The following is a 14,247-nucleotide window of genomic DNA, read 5'->3' as shown; positions in this document are numbered from 1 at the left end:
ACTACTAAAATTTGGATGCTGTGGGATACTATGAATTACGAATTACAATAATTTGAAACCCACTATCAGACTTCATAGGGTATCCACTCATTCTATTGTTCTTATGAGGCATACTTATAACCAGCTCAATTTGCTTATGCCAGACAGACCTAAAATCACTCTCTGCATACTCTTCTGTCAGCCACATAGCACTTTGCTATCCTTACCCGAACACCTTGAAGTGGTATAGGAGCCACAGCCCTAATAATTGCCCATAGTCTTACATCCTCTGTATTGTTCTGCCTGGAAAATTCAAATTACCAGGTCCATCGCCAAACAATAATCCTAGCCTAAAGCCTACAAATGTTCCTCCAATAACAGCAACCTGATGATTACCAGCAAGTTAAACAAACCTAGCTCTACCCCCAACTATTAACTTGATTGGAGAGCTATTTGTAGTAATATCCTTCTCGTGATCAAACATTGCAATTATTTTAATAGGAATTCATATGGTAATTGCTGCCCTACACTCTTTATATATACTTATTTCAACACAGTGAGGCAAATACACACACCACATAAACAGTATCTCTCCATCTTTTACTTGAGAAAATGCTCTCATATCATTACCCATCCTACCTCTTCTACTCCTATCCTTAAACCCAAAAATCATTCTAGGCCCCTTATACTGTATATATAGTTTAGAAGAAAAACTTGATTGTGAATCTAGGAACAGAAGACAATACATTCTTATTTACCACAGAAGTAGATAAGAATTGCTGGCTCTATACTCCCATGATTAACAGCATGGCTTTTTCAAACTTTTATCCATTGGTGTTAGGAACCACATATTTGGTGCAACTCCAAATAAAAGTAATAAATTAAATTTCCTCTTTCACTCTAGCCTCACTATTTACATCATCCATCATAATAACAAGCACTAACATTTATAAAACCACCACATACCCTCTATATGTAAGATTATCTCATATGCCTTCACCATTAGCTTAGTTCCAGCAATAATATTCATGTATACAGACCAAGAGATAATTATCTCAAACTGGCACTGAATCACACTACAAACCCTTAAGCTATCATTCAGTTCTAAAATAGATTATTTCTCAATAATGTGTGCTGGTGGCCCTATTTGTCATATGATCAACTATAGACTTCTCAATATGATCCATTCACTCAGACCCCAACATTAACTGATTCTTCAAACACTCCTTTTCCTTGTTACAATACTAATTCTTGTTACCACTAATAATCTCTTCCAATTACTTACTGGCTGAGAAGGAGTGGGACTATATCCTTCCTGCTCATTGGATGATGGTGTGGATGGCAGATGCAAACACGGCAGCACTACAGGCAATTTTGTATAACACCTCAGTCGCTCAGCTGTGTCCGACTCTTTGCGACCCCATGGACTGTAGTCCACCAGGCCCCTCAGTCCATGGGATTTTCCAGGCAAGAATCCTGGAGCGGGTTGCCATTTCCTTCCCCAGGGCCAAAACACCTCAGTGAAGCCCAAAGACTGACTGGAAAGAGGAGGCATACTGCTGGCTTGTGCTGGGTGCATGTGGGGATGCAGGGCACGGGGGCGTGGATGTGAGAAAGTGGGGCCGGGGGGCCGTGGACCTGTTTTGTATAACTCTGTGCTGCTGCTGCTGCTGCTAAGTCTCTTCAGTCGTGTCCAACTCTGTCCAACCCCATAGACAGCAGCCCACCTGGCTCCTCCATTCCTGGGATGCTTCGGCAACAACACAGGAGTGGGTTGCCATTTCCTTCTCCAATGCATGAAAGTGAAAAGTGAAAGTGAAGCCCATCCTTCTAGTTATAGCATTCTTACCACTAGTAGAATGAAAAGTTCTAGGCTATACACAATTCTGAAAAGGCCCAAACATTGTAGGGCCATACAGCCTACTCCAAACTATTGGCGATGCACTCAAACTATTTATTAAAGAAGCCCTATGACCAGCCACATCCTCAGGTTCTGTACTTATCCTTGAACCTATCTTTGCCTTGAGCCTAACTTTAACCATATGAATTCCTCTACCCAAACCATCAGTTAAGTCGTTCAGTCACATCTGACTCTATGTGACCCCATGGACTGCAGCATATCAGGCCTCCCTGTCCACCACCAACTCCTGGAGTTTGCTCAAACTCATGTCCATGGAGTCAGTGATGCCATCCAACCATCTCATCCTCTGTCACCCCTTTCTCCTCCCACCTTCAATCATTCCCAGCATCAGGGTCTTTTCCAATGAGTCACTTCCTCACATCAGGTGGCCAAAGTATGGGAGTTTCAGCTTTAGCATCAGTCCTTCCAATGGATATTCAGGACTGATTTCTTTTAGGATGGACTGGTTGGATCTCAGTGCTGCCCAAGGGACTCTCAAGAGTCTTCTCCAACACCACAGTTCAAAAGCATCAATTCTTCAGCTCTCAGCTTTCTTTATAGTCCAATTCTTACACCCACACATGACTACTCTATAGTCCAACTTGCACAGCCATAATACCTGAAAAAACATAGTTTTGACTAGACAGACCTTTGTTAGCAAAGTAATGTCTCTGCTTTTTAATATGCCATTTAGGTATTCTTTTCTTCTTTTCTTTCCTTTCTTATCTTCCAAGGAGCAAGCGTCTTTGAATTTCATGGCTGCACTCACCATCTGCAGTGATTTAGGAGCCCAAAAATATGAAGTCAGCCACTGTTTCCACTGTTTCCCATTTACTTGCCATGAAGTGATGGGACCAGATGCCATGATATTAGTTTTCTGAATGTTGAGTTTAAAGCCAGCTTTTTCTCTCTCCTCTTTCACTTTCATCAAGAGGTTCTTTAGTTCTTCTTCACTTTTGGCCATAAGGGTGGTGTCATCTGCATATCTGAAGTTACTGAAATTTCTCCCAGCAATCTCGATTCCAGCTTGTGCTTCATCCAGTCCAGCATTTCTCATGATGTACTCTGCATATAAGTTAAATAAGCAGGGTGATAATATACAGCCTTGATATACTCCTTTTCCTATTTGAAACCAGTCTGTTATTCCATGTCCAGTTATAACTGTTGCTTTCTGACCTGCATACAGATTTCTCAGGAGGCAGGTCAGGTGGCCTGGTATTCCCATCTCTTGAAGAATATTCCACACTTTGTTGTAATCCAAACAGTCAAAAGTTTTGGCATAGTCAATAAAGCAGAAGTAAATGTTTTTCTGAAATTCTATTGCTTTTTCGATGATCCAATGGTGTTGGCAATTTCATCTCTGGTTCCTCTGCCTTTTGTAAATCCAGCTTGAACATCTGGAAGTTCATGGTTCATGCTCCATTGAAACCTGACTTGGAGAATTTTGAGCATTAATTTGCCAGAATGTGGATGAGTGCAGTTGTACCGTAGTTTGTGCATTCTCTGGCATTGTCTTTCTTTGGGATTGGAATGAAAACTGACATTTCCAGTCCTGTGGCCACTCCTACGTTTTATAAATTGGCTGGAACATTGAGTGAAGCACTTTCACAGCATCATCTTTTAAGACTTGAAATAGCTCAACTGGAATTTCATCATCTTCACTAGCTTTGTTCATAGTGATGCTTCCTAAGGCCCACTTGATTTCACATTCCAGGATGTCTGGCTCCAGGTGAGTGATCACACCATCGTGATTATCTGGGCCGGGAAGATCTTTTGTGTCCAGTTCCTCTGTGTATTCTTGCCATCTCTTCTTAATATCTTCTCCTTCTCGTAGGTCCCTACCATTCCTGTCCTTTACTGTGACAATTTTTACATGAAATATTCCCTTGGTATCTCTGATTTTCTTGAAGAGATCTCTAGGCTTTCCCATTCTATTGTTTTCCTCTATTTCTTTGCACTGATCACTGAGAAAGGCTTTCTTATCTCTCCTGGCTCTTTTTTGGAACTCTGCATTCAAATGCAGAGTATCTCTTTCTTTTTCTCCTTTGCCTTTTGCTTCTCTTCTTTTCAGAGCTATTTGTAAGGCCTCCTCAGACATCCATTTTGCCTTTTTGCATTTCTTTTTCTTGGGGATGGTCTTGATCACTGCCTCCTCTACAATGTCACAAAGCTCAATCCATAGTTATTCAGGCACTCTGTCTAGCAGATATAATCCTTGAATCTATTTGTCACTTCCACTATATAGTAATAAGGATTTTGATTTGGGTCATACCTGAATGGTCTCGTGGTTTTTCCTATTTTCTTCTATTTAAGTCTGAATTTGGCAATAAGGAGTTCATGGTCTGAGCCACAGTCAGCTCCCAGTCTTCTTTTTGCTGACTGTATAGAGTTTCTCCATCTTTGGCTGCAAAGAATATAATCAACCTGATTTCGGTATTGACCATCTGGTGATGTCCATGTGTAGAGTCTTCTCTTGTGTTGTTGGAAGAGGGTGTTTGCTATGATGAATGCATTCTTTTGGCAAAACTCTATTAGGGTTTACCCTGCTTCATTCTGTACTCCAAGGCCAAATTTGCCCGTTACTCCAGGTATTTCTTGATTTCCTACTTTTGCATTCCAGTCCCCTTTAATGAAAAGGACCCTTTTTGGGTGTTAGTTCTTGAAGGTCTTGTAGGCCTTCATAGAACCATTCAATTTCAGCTTCTTCAGCCTTATTGGTCAGGGCATAGACTTGGATTACTGTGATATTGAATGGTTCGCCTTGGAAATGCAGAGAGATCATTCTGTCATTTTTGAGATTGCATTCAAGTACTCCATCGGATTCTTTTGTTGACTATCAGGGCTACTTCATTTCTTCTAAGGAATTCTTGCCCAAAAGACATAATGGTCATCTGAATTATCTTCACCCATTCTAGTCCATTTTATTTCACTGATTCCTGAAATATCAATGTTCACTCTTGCCATCTCCTGTTTGACCACTTCTAATTTGCCTTGATTCATGGACCTAACATTCCAGGTTCCTATGCTATATTGCTCCTTAAGCATCGGACTTTACTTCCATCACCAGTCACATCCACAACTGGGTGTTGCTATTGCTTTGGCTCTGTCTCTTCATTCTTTCTGGAGTTATTTCTCCACTGATCTCCAGGAGCATATTGGGCACCTACCGACCTGGGGAGCTTATCTTTCAGTGTCCTATCTTTTTGCCTTTTCATACTGCTCATGGGGTTCTCAAAGCAAGAATACTGAAGTGGTTTGCAATTCTGTTCTCCAGTGGCCCATGTATTGTCAGAAATCTCCACCATGACCCGTTCGTCTTGACTGGTTCTACACAGCACGATTCATAGTTTCACTGACTTAGACAAGGCTGTGGTCCATGTGATCAGATTGGTTAGTTTTCTGTGATTGTGGTTTTCAGTCTGTCTGCCCTCTGATGGAAATCCAATTTTCTGTTGAAGGGCGAGGTTGTGCTCCCTCTGTTTTTTGACCTGACGCCAAACTATGGTGGAGGTGTTGAAGATAATGGCGACCTCCTTCAAAAGATGCCATGCAGGCCCTGCTACAGTCAGTGTCCCCAACCCTGCAGGAGGCCGCCACCAACCGACGCCTCCAGCAGGGACTCCTGCACACTCACGGGCACGTCTTGGTCAGTGTCCTGTGGGTCACTGCTCCTTTCTCCTGGGTCCTGGTGTGCAATAGGTTCTGTTGTGCCCTCCAAGAGTCTCTTTCCCCAGTCCTGTGGACGTTCTGGCAGCTCTGTGGTGGGTTAACGGTGAACTTCTCCCAGAGGGCTTATGCCATACCCAGGTCTACTGCACCCAGAGTCCCTGTTCCTGCGGCAGTCCACTGCTGACCCGTATCTCCTCAGGACACACCCAGACACAGTTCTGTCTCAGTCTCTGTGTGGCTGAGGCCCTGGTGTGCACAGGGTGTGTTTGAGCCCTCTGAGTGTCTCTAGCAGGTGTGGGGTTTGATTCTGAATGTGACTGTGCCCCTCATACCATCTTTCTGGGGCTTCTCTTTTGCCCCTGGACGTGGGGTATCTCCTCAGAGTCACTCGAGTGTGATGCAATTGCTGCTCCAGCATATGATAGAAACATCAGTCAGTCAGTTCAGTCACTCAGTCGTGTCCAACTCTTTGCGACCGCATGGACTCCAGCACAACAGGCCTCCCTGTCCATCACCAACTTCCGGAGTTTACTCAAATTCATGTCCACTGAGTCGGTAATGCCATCCAACCATCTCAGCCTCTGTCGTCCCCTTCTCCTTCTGCCTTCAATCTTTCCCAGCATCAGGGTCTTTTCCAGTGACTCAGTTCTTCACATCACGTGGCCAAAGTATTGGAGTTTCAGCTTCAACATCAGTCCTTCCAATGAACATTCAGGACTGATTATGTTTAGGATGGGCTGGTTGGATCTCCTTGCAGTCCAAGTGACTCTCAAGAGTCTTCTCCAACACCACGGTTCAAAAGCATCAGTTCTTCGGTACTCAGCTTTCATTATAGTCGAACTCTCACATTCATGCAGGATGACTGGAAAAACAAAACACTTGACTAGACGGATCTTTGTTGACAAAGTAATGTCTCTGCTTTTTAACATGCTGTCTAGGTTGGTCATAACTTTTCTTAAAAGCAGTAAGTGTCATTTTATTTCATGGCTGCAATCACCATCTGCAGTGATTTTGGAGCACAAGAAAATAAAGTCAGCCACTGTTTCCACTGTTTCTCCATCTATTTGCCATGAAGGGATGGGACCAGATGCCATGATCTTAGTTTTCTGAATGTTGCTGATGGTGCTGCTAAGTTGCTTCAGTCGTGTCCAACTCTGTGCAACCCCATAGATGGAAGCCCACCAGGCTCCACCATCCCTGGGATTTTCCAGGCAAGAACACTGGAGAGGGTTGCCATTTCCTTCTCCAATGAATGAAAGTGAAAACTGAAAGTGAATTCACTCAGTCATGTCCGACTCTTCGCAACCCCATGGACTGCAGCCTACCAGGCTCCTCCGACCATGGGATTTTCCAGGTAAGAGTACTGGAGTGGGGTGCCATTAACTTCTTCTCTAAATATTGAGCTTAAAGCAAACTTTTTCACTCTCCTCTTTCAGTTTCCTCAAGAGGCTCTTTAGTTCTTCTTCACTTTCTGCCATAAGGGTGGTTTCATCCGCATTTCTGAGGTTATTGATAATGCTTCCAGCAATCTCGATTCCAGCTTGTGCTTCCTTCAGCCCAGCTTTTCACAAGATGTACTCTGCATACAAGTTAAATAAGCAGGCTGACAATATACAGCCTTGACATGCTCCTTTCGAATTTGGAACCAGTCTCTTTTTCCATGTCCAGTTTTAACAGTTGCTTCCTGACCTGCATGCAGGTTTCTCAAGAGGCAGGTCAGGTGGTCGGGCATTCCCATCTCTTTCAGAAATTTCCGCAATTTATTGTGATCCACAGTCAAAGGCTTTGGCATAGTCAATAAAGCAGAAATCGATCTTCTTCTGGAACTCTCTTGTTTTCAATGATCCAGTGAATGTTGGAAATCTGATCTCTGGTTCCTCTGCCTTTTCTAAAACCAGCTTGAACATCTCGATGTTCACAGTTCACGTACTATGGAAACCATTATATCTACTAATGTGGGCAAGAATCCCTTAGGAGAAATGGAGTAGCCATCATAGTCAACAAGAGAGTCTGAAATGCAGTACTTGGATGCAGTCTCAAAAACAACAGAAGGATTTCTGTTCAATATCACAGTAATCCAAGGCTATGCCCTGACCAGTATTGCTGAAGAAGCTGAAGTTGAACAGTTCTATGAAGACCTGCAAGACTGGAATGCAAAAGAAGGAAGTCAAGAAACACCTTGAGTAACAGGCAAATTTGGCCTTGGAGTACAAAATGAAGCAAGGCAAAGGCTAATAGAGTTCTGCCAAGTGAATGCACTGGTAAAAGCAAACACCCTCTTTGGAGAAAAGTGTACTTAAAACTCAACAATCAGAAAACTAAGGTCGTGGCACCTAGCCCCATCACTTCATGGCAAATAGATGGGAAAACAATGGAAACAGTAACAGAATTTATTTGTGGGGTGGGGTGGGGGGGTGGGGAGGTGTCCGCCACGCTTCAGCAATATGTGAACTGTGAATGTCGAGATGTTCAAGCTGGTTTTAGAAAAGACAGAAGAACCAAAGATCAAATTGGCAACATCCACTGGATCATCGAAAAAGCAAGAGAGTTCCAGAAAAACGTCTATTTCTGTTTTATTGACTATGCCAAAGCCTTTGACTCTGTGGATCACAATAAACTATGGAAAATTCTGAAAGACATGGAATACCAGACCACTTGACAAGCCTCCTGAGAAACCTGTATGCAGGTCAGGAAGCAACAGTTAGAACTGGACATAGAACAACAGATTGGTTCCAAACACGAAATGGAGTACGTAAAGGCTGTATATTATCACCCTGTTTATTTAACTTATATGCACAGTACCTCATGAGAAACCCTGCACTGGAGGAAGCACAAGCTGGAATCGAGATTGCCAGGAGCAATAACTTCAGATATGCAGATGACACCACCCACATGGCAGAAAGTGAAGTAGAACTAAAGAGCCTCTTGATGAAAGTGAAAGAGGAGAGTGAAAAAGTTGGCTTAAAACTCAACATTCAGAAAACTAAGATCATGGCATCTGGTCCCATCACTTCATGGCAAATAGATGGGGAAACACTGGAAACAGTGACAGACTATTTTGGGGGGCTCCAAAATCACTACAGATGGTGACTGCAGCCATGAAATTAAAAGATGCTTACTATTTGGGGAAAAAAAAAAAAAAAAAACTATGACACACCTAGACAGCATATTAAAAAGCAGTGACATTACTTTGTCAACAAAGGTCAGTCTAGTCAAAGCTATGGTTTTTCCAGTAGTCATGTATGGATATGAGAGTTGGACTATAAGGAAAGCTCAGAGCCGAAGAATGGATGCTTTTGAACTGTGGTGTTGGAGAAGACACTTGACAGTCCCTTGGACTTCAAGGAGATCCAACCAGTCCATACTAAAGGAGATCAGCCCTGGATGTTCATTGGAAGGACTGATGCTAAAGCTGAAACTCCAATACTTTGACCACCTGATGTGAAGACTTGACTTATTTGAAAAGACCCTGATGTTGGGACAGATTGAAGGCGGGAGGAGAAGGGGACGACAGAGGATGAGATGGTGAGATGGCATCGCCGACTCATTGAACAAGGGTTTGGGTCGACTTCAGGAGTTGGTGATGGACAGGGAGGCCTGGAATGCTGCAGTCCATGGGGTCACAAAGAGTCGGACAGGACTGAGCAACTGAACTGAACCAAATCACTATTATTAACAGTCTCCTTCCTATCAATTTGAGCATTAGACCCCTGATTCCAATATGACCAATGAATACATTTACTCTCAAATATTTTCTATCCCTAACACTAAGCCCTATGCATATGACACATATCCGTATGCATCCTATTATCAAGTACTCTTCCACAAGCATAAGAAATGTGTCTGACTAGAGTTACTTTGAGAGAGTAAATAATAGAGTTTTAAATCCTCTTATCTAGAATTGTAGGAGTTGAACATACCCCTAAGAATCCAAAGTTCTTTGTGCTACCAAATTACACCACATTCTATAAGTAAGGTCAGCTATTTAAACTATTGGAACTGTACCCCAAAAATGTTCATTTATATCCTTTCTGTACTAATAAGTCCCATCATCTTTATCATTATCCTATCAACTATTTTCTCAGGATTTATTGTCATTATAATTATCTCCATTGATTACTTAACTGATTTGGCTTTGAAATAAATATATTAGGCATGATCCCCATCATAATAAATAAATTCAACCCAGGAGCAACAGAAGCATCAACTAAATACTTGACACAATCCACCACATCAATATGACTCATGATAACTGTCATTATTTATTATTCTCAGGCCAATGGACTGCCACAAAACTATTTAATCCAACAGCATCCATATTAATAACAATAGCCTTATGAATAAAACTGGAAATATCTGCATCTCACATTGGAGTACCAGAAGGTATACAAGACATTTTACTAACATCTGGCTTCATCCTATGAGCATGACAAAAACTTGCACCCATGTCTGTGCTATACCAAACTTCACCATCAATTAATTTAATAGTGTACTGTGTGCTGGGCTTAGTCGCTCAGCCGTGTCTGACTCTTTGCAACCCCATGGACTGTAGCCTGCCAGGACAAAGGATGCCCATGGGATTCTCCAGGCAAGAATACTGGAGTAGTTTGCCATTTCCTTCTTCAGGGAATCTTCCCAACCCAGGGATGGAGCCCAGGTCTCCTCAAAGTCTCCTGCATTGCAGGTGGATTCTTTTACCACCGAGTGAGCAGGGAAGCCATAAAACAGGTGCTGAAGGGCTCTAAACAGTCACAAGTTTGACAGGGCTTTAAATGACATCTGCTTTCAAGAAATGTCCTGGGGTATTTCATCAGAAAAGAATTCCAAACAGGGCCAAGTTTCAAGAGGCCAGTTTCAAGAGATAAATTGTACTCACAAAGTATAAAATAATAAAGCACATGGATAGACAGTCCACACCAATAACTATTAAATCAATGCCAATCAAAACTACAATAAGCTATCACCTCACGCTGGTCATGGTGGCCATCATCAAAATGATCTACAAAGAATAAAGATTAAATAAATAAATAAAATAAAACATCTGCAAAGAATATACGGAAAATGAAATCCTCCTATAATCTTTTTGGGAATGTAAATGTTGAAGGCGCTATGGAAAACAGCATGGAGCTTCCAAGAAATACAAGACATAGAAGTGTCATATGACCCTGCAATCCCACTCATGGGCCTAGGTCCAGAGAATGTGAAGTGAAACTCACTCAGTCGTGTTCAACACTTTGCAACACTATGGACTATACAGTCCATGGAATTCTCTAGGCCTGAACACTGCAGTGGGTAGCCTTTCCCTTTTCCAGGGGATCTTCCCAACCCAAGGATCAAGCCCAGGTCTCCCATATTACAGGCAGATTCTTTACCAGCTGAGCCACAAAGAAAGCCCAAGAATACTGGAGTGGGTAGCCCATCCCTTCTCCAGCAGATCTTCCTGTCCCAGGAATCGAACTGGGGTCTCCTGCATTGCAGGCGGCTTCTTTACGAACTGAGCTATCAGGGAAGCGTGGTCCACAGAAAATCACCATTTAAAATGACATGTGCACCTTGATTTTCAGGGCAGCACTCTTTCAATAGACAAGACATGGAATCCACCAAAAGGTCCAATGGAAGAAAAGTGAAGACAAGGCAGTACATCTATAATTGGAACACCACTCAACCGTAAAACAGAGTGAAACAGGGATGCTGTCAGCAGCGTGGGTGTGCTAAGAAATCATCACCCCAGGTGAGGGAACTCAGAGACAGAAAGAGAAATATCATGAGATATCACTTACAGGTACAATCTATAAATTCATACCAATGACCTAATGTACAAAACGGACTTCACAGCCTGTGACAATCAAATTATGAGTATCAAAAGAAAGAAAGAAGGGATAAAGAGTTTAGGATTTATATACACACTAATATCTAACAAACTGATAAGCAAATAGGACCTAGTGAAAAGAACAGGGAACTCTACTGAAGAGACTGTAATAATGTATATGAGGAAAAAAATTGGAAAAATAATAGATTCACTTCTATGTAAAATCAAATTAAGTTCCTGTACAGCTAAAACTAATAAAACAATGGAAATCAACCTGACTCCAATAGAAAATAAAAATTAAATTACAGAAAATCCATCTAGGGGACCCCAGACAGTGGCGACCCTACAGATTAGGTCTGTGATACACTATGATATTAATATGACACCGCCAAAGGTTTTCACCCAAGAACACAGAGCAGCAACCCATTCAAAGGTGCCTGACCTCATGTGAATGTCACAAGATCAAGAAAAGAAAGACCACAGATGAATCAGGGCAACGCCCTCAATTCAGATGTTGGGGATCTCCAAGGGGTAAGACACACAGAGGTGAAGAGCAGACACGGGGTCTCTGGGCACAGGATCCGGACCCCTGTGGACGGGATGAGACCCACACTGTCCCCAAACCCTGCATCTGGGGCCGCCTGACTCTTGGTTAGGACACCAGGTCGCTGATGGTGGGCCCCAAAGGCGGAAACGAGTGTTTTCCTCGAAACTTCTCTCGTCCCAGAGAAGTCCTCCTCTCCTGCCCTTTCGTTCTGTCTTATACTAACTGTTTTGACAGCTGTCACGATAATGTTGAACACACTGCCTTGGTTCCAGCGGGCTCCGTTCTTTGTTTTCCCACTGAGGTGTTGAGGAAACACACCAGGCGTGGGGTTAGAAGTCGAGGGGCAGGTCTGGTGTCTGCTGAGCAGGGATGGCCGATAGGAAGGTGATCACATAGCAACCTCACCTGCTGCCCGTTGGATTTTTGCCTGATCCTTGGAATCAATGAACCAGGTGAACCTGCCTCCCTACTCAAACTGAATGTGCTGAAAAATTGGAATAATTACCAAGTAGCCCACCTGAGGAGTCTCCATGAGCCTCAGGGCAGGTGACCCTGGCAGAAGGATAGACTAAGAGCCCTACTGCAGCACTGACCCCTGGGAGGGCCATGGAACCCCACTCAGAGAAGGGCACATTACCCAGAGAGGCCCACCTCAGCTCCAGACCCCAGGCCTCTGAGCACTGACATTCAGGCACAGGCACGGAGTTTTCCAGGACGGAGGCCAGGCCCAGTCCGCACCCAGGTCTCCACGTCCTCGTGTACACAGAACATGGTCAGGTGTCAATATTTTCATTGCAGAAAGCAAGCAGTCTTGTCTAAACATAATCAGTGCAGACAGGATTGAAAAGTCAAAGTATTCATCATTCAGACATGTCTGACTGTTTGTGACCACATGGATTGTAACCCTCCAGCCTCCTCTGTCCATGGGATTTTGGAGGCAAGAATACTGGATTCAGTTGCCATTCCCTTCTCCAGGGGATCTTCCCAATCCAGAAATGAACCCAGTTCTCCACACTGCATGCAGATTCTTTACCATCTAAGCCAACAGGGAAGCCCCTAGAGAAGACATAGAGGTCTAAATCTACCATGCAGACAGAAGTTGGTCAGGTTTAAACTAGCATAAAGTTGCTCTCCTGGAGGCACAGGTCTCTCATTATTGGACAGGGCCCTCACCCTCAGGTGGGAACTGGCAAGTAACTTTCTTAAAGAAAAAACCATCACTGGCTCCCACATGTCACCCACATCAGGAAACCGAAAGAATCTTTGCCATTAAACACTTTAACAGGCAAAACAAAACTGTTACCAGTATCTTTGGCCATGTGGTGGTCAGGATCCAGGGAAGATCCAGGGATTTCTTAGAGTTGAGTCCAGTGTCTTGTAAAGACAGACAGACAGTGCCCTGATTCCTTCTCCCATGCTTCCAGCAGGAGGCAGCCACACTGGAAGCCTTCTAGAAAAGGATATTCTGTATCAGAATAAGAATTGTTGAAATGGAAAGCATACTAGTTAGTATTTGCCAACCTAAAATATTCTTAAAAGCTTGGCCCCCAGATCTTTGCGGTTCCCACTGGTTCCTTTGTGTTCAGATTGTCAGAGTAGAAACAATCCATTGTTTCAAATTGGTTTCTTCTAATTCTGTTATTTGCTATTATATGAATGAAAGGTCACACTTGAAAAATACCTAAGAAAATTCTTGCAAGAAAAAATGGTGTCAAGGAGCCCATAAGCTGTATGAACTCTGCCTTCTAACAATTTCAATTTCAAAGACTGAGGGCAGGAGGAGAAGGGGATGACAGAGGACGAAATGCTTGGAGAGCATCACCAACATAAAGAACAGGAGTTTGAGCAAACTCTGGTAGATGGTGAAGGACAGGGAAGACCAGCATGCTGCAGTCTATGGGGTTGCAAAGAGTTGGACATGACTGAGCAACTGAAAAACATCAAGCTTCAATTTTCTGCCTGGAGAAACCTGATAAAATAGGCACCCTGATTTTGTCACTTCTCTGTTTAAACTCTCCTAAAAGGAAATTGATATTCATATCAACATGTAAGAGTTTCTGAGTTTTGAGATGTCACACCAAGGTAAGAGGTGCTGGTGAGAATAGAACGCTGCTGGTGGGCAAAACGTTCTTCAAACAAAGCTCTGTTTCAAACTGGATTTAAATACAACACTACATGGGTACATGAAGTATGAACCAAGAGCCTCAATATAGCAGGCAATATGTAAAAACAAATTTGATATCCCATATGTGAGACTAAAAGCTACTGGTTTTTGCAGTAGTCATGTACGGATGTAAGAGTAGGACCACAAAGAAGGCAGAGCACTGAAGAACTAATGCTTTT

Source organism: Dama dama, chromosome 23, assembly GCF_033118175.1.
Source record: "Dama dama isolate Ldn47 chromosome 23, ASM3311817v1, whole genome shotgun sequence".
NCBI classification, from domain to species: Eukaryota; Metazoa; Chordata; class Mammalia; order Artiodactyla; family Cervidae; genus Dama; species Dama dama.
The sequence above is the reverse complement of the archived record's forward strand: the minus strand, read 5'-3'. Positions refer to the sequence as shown.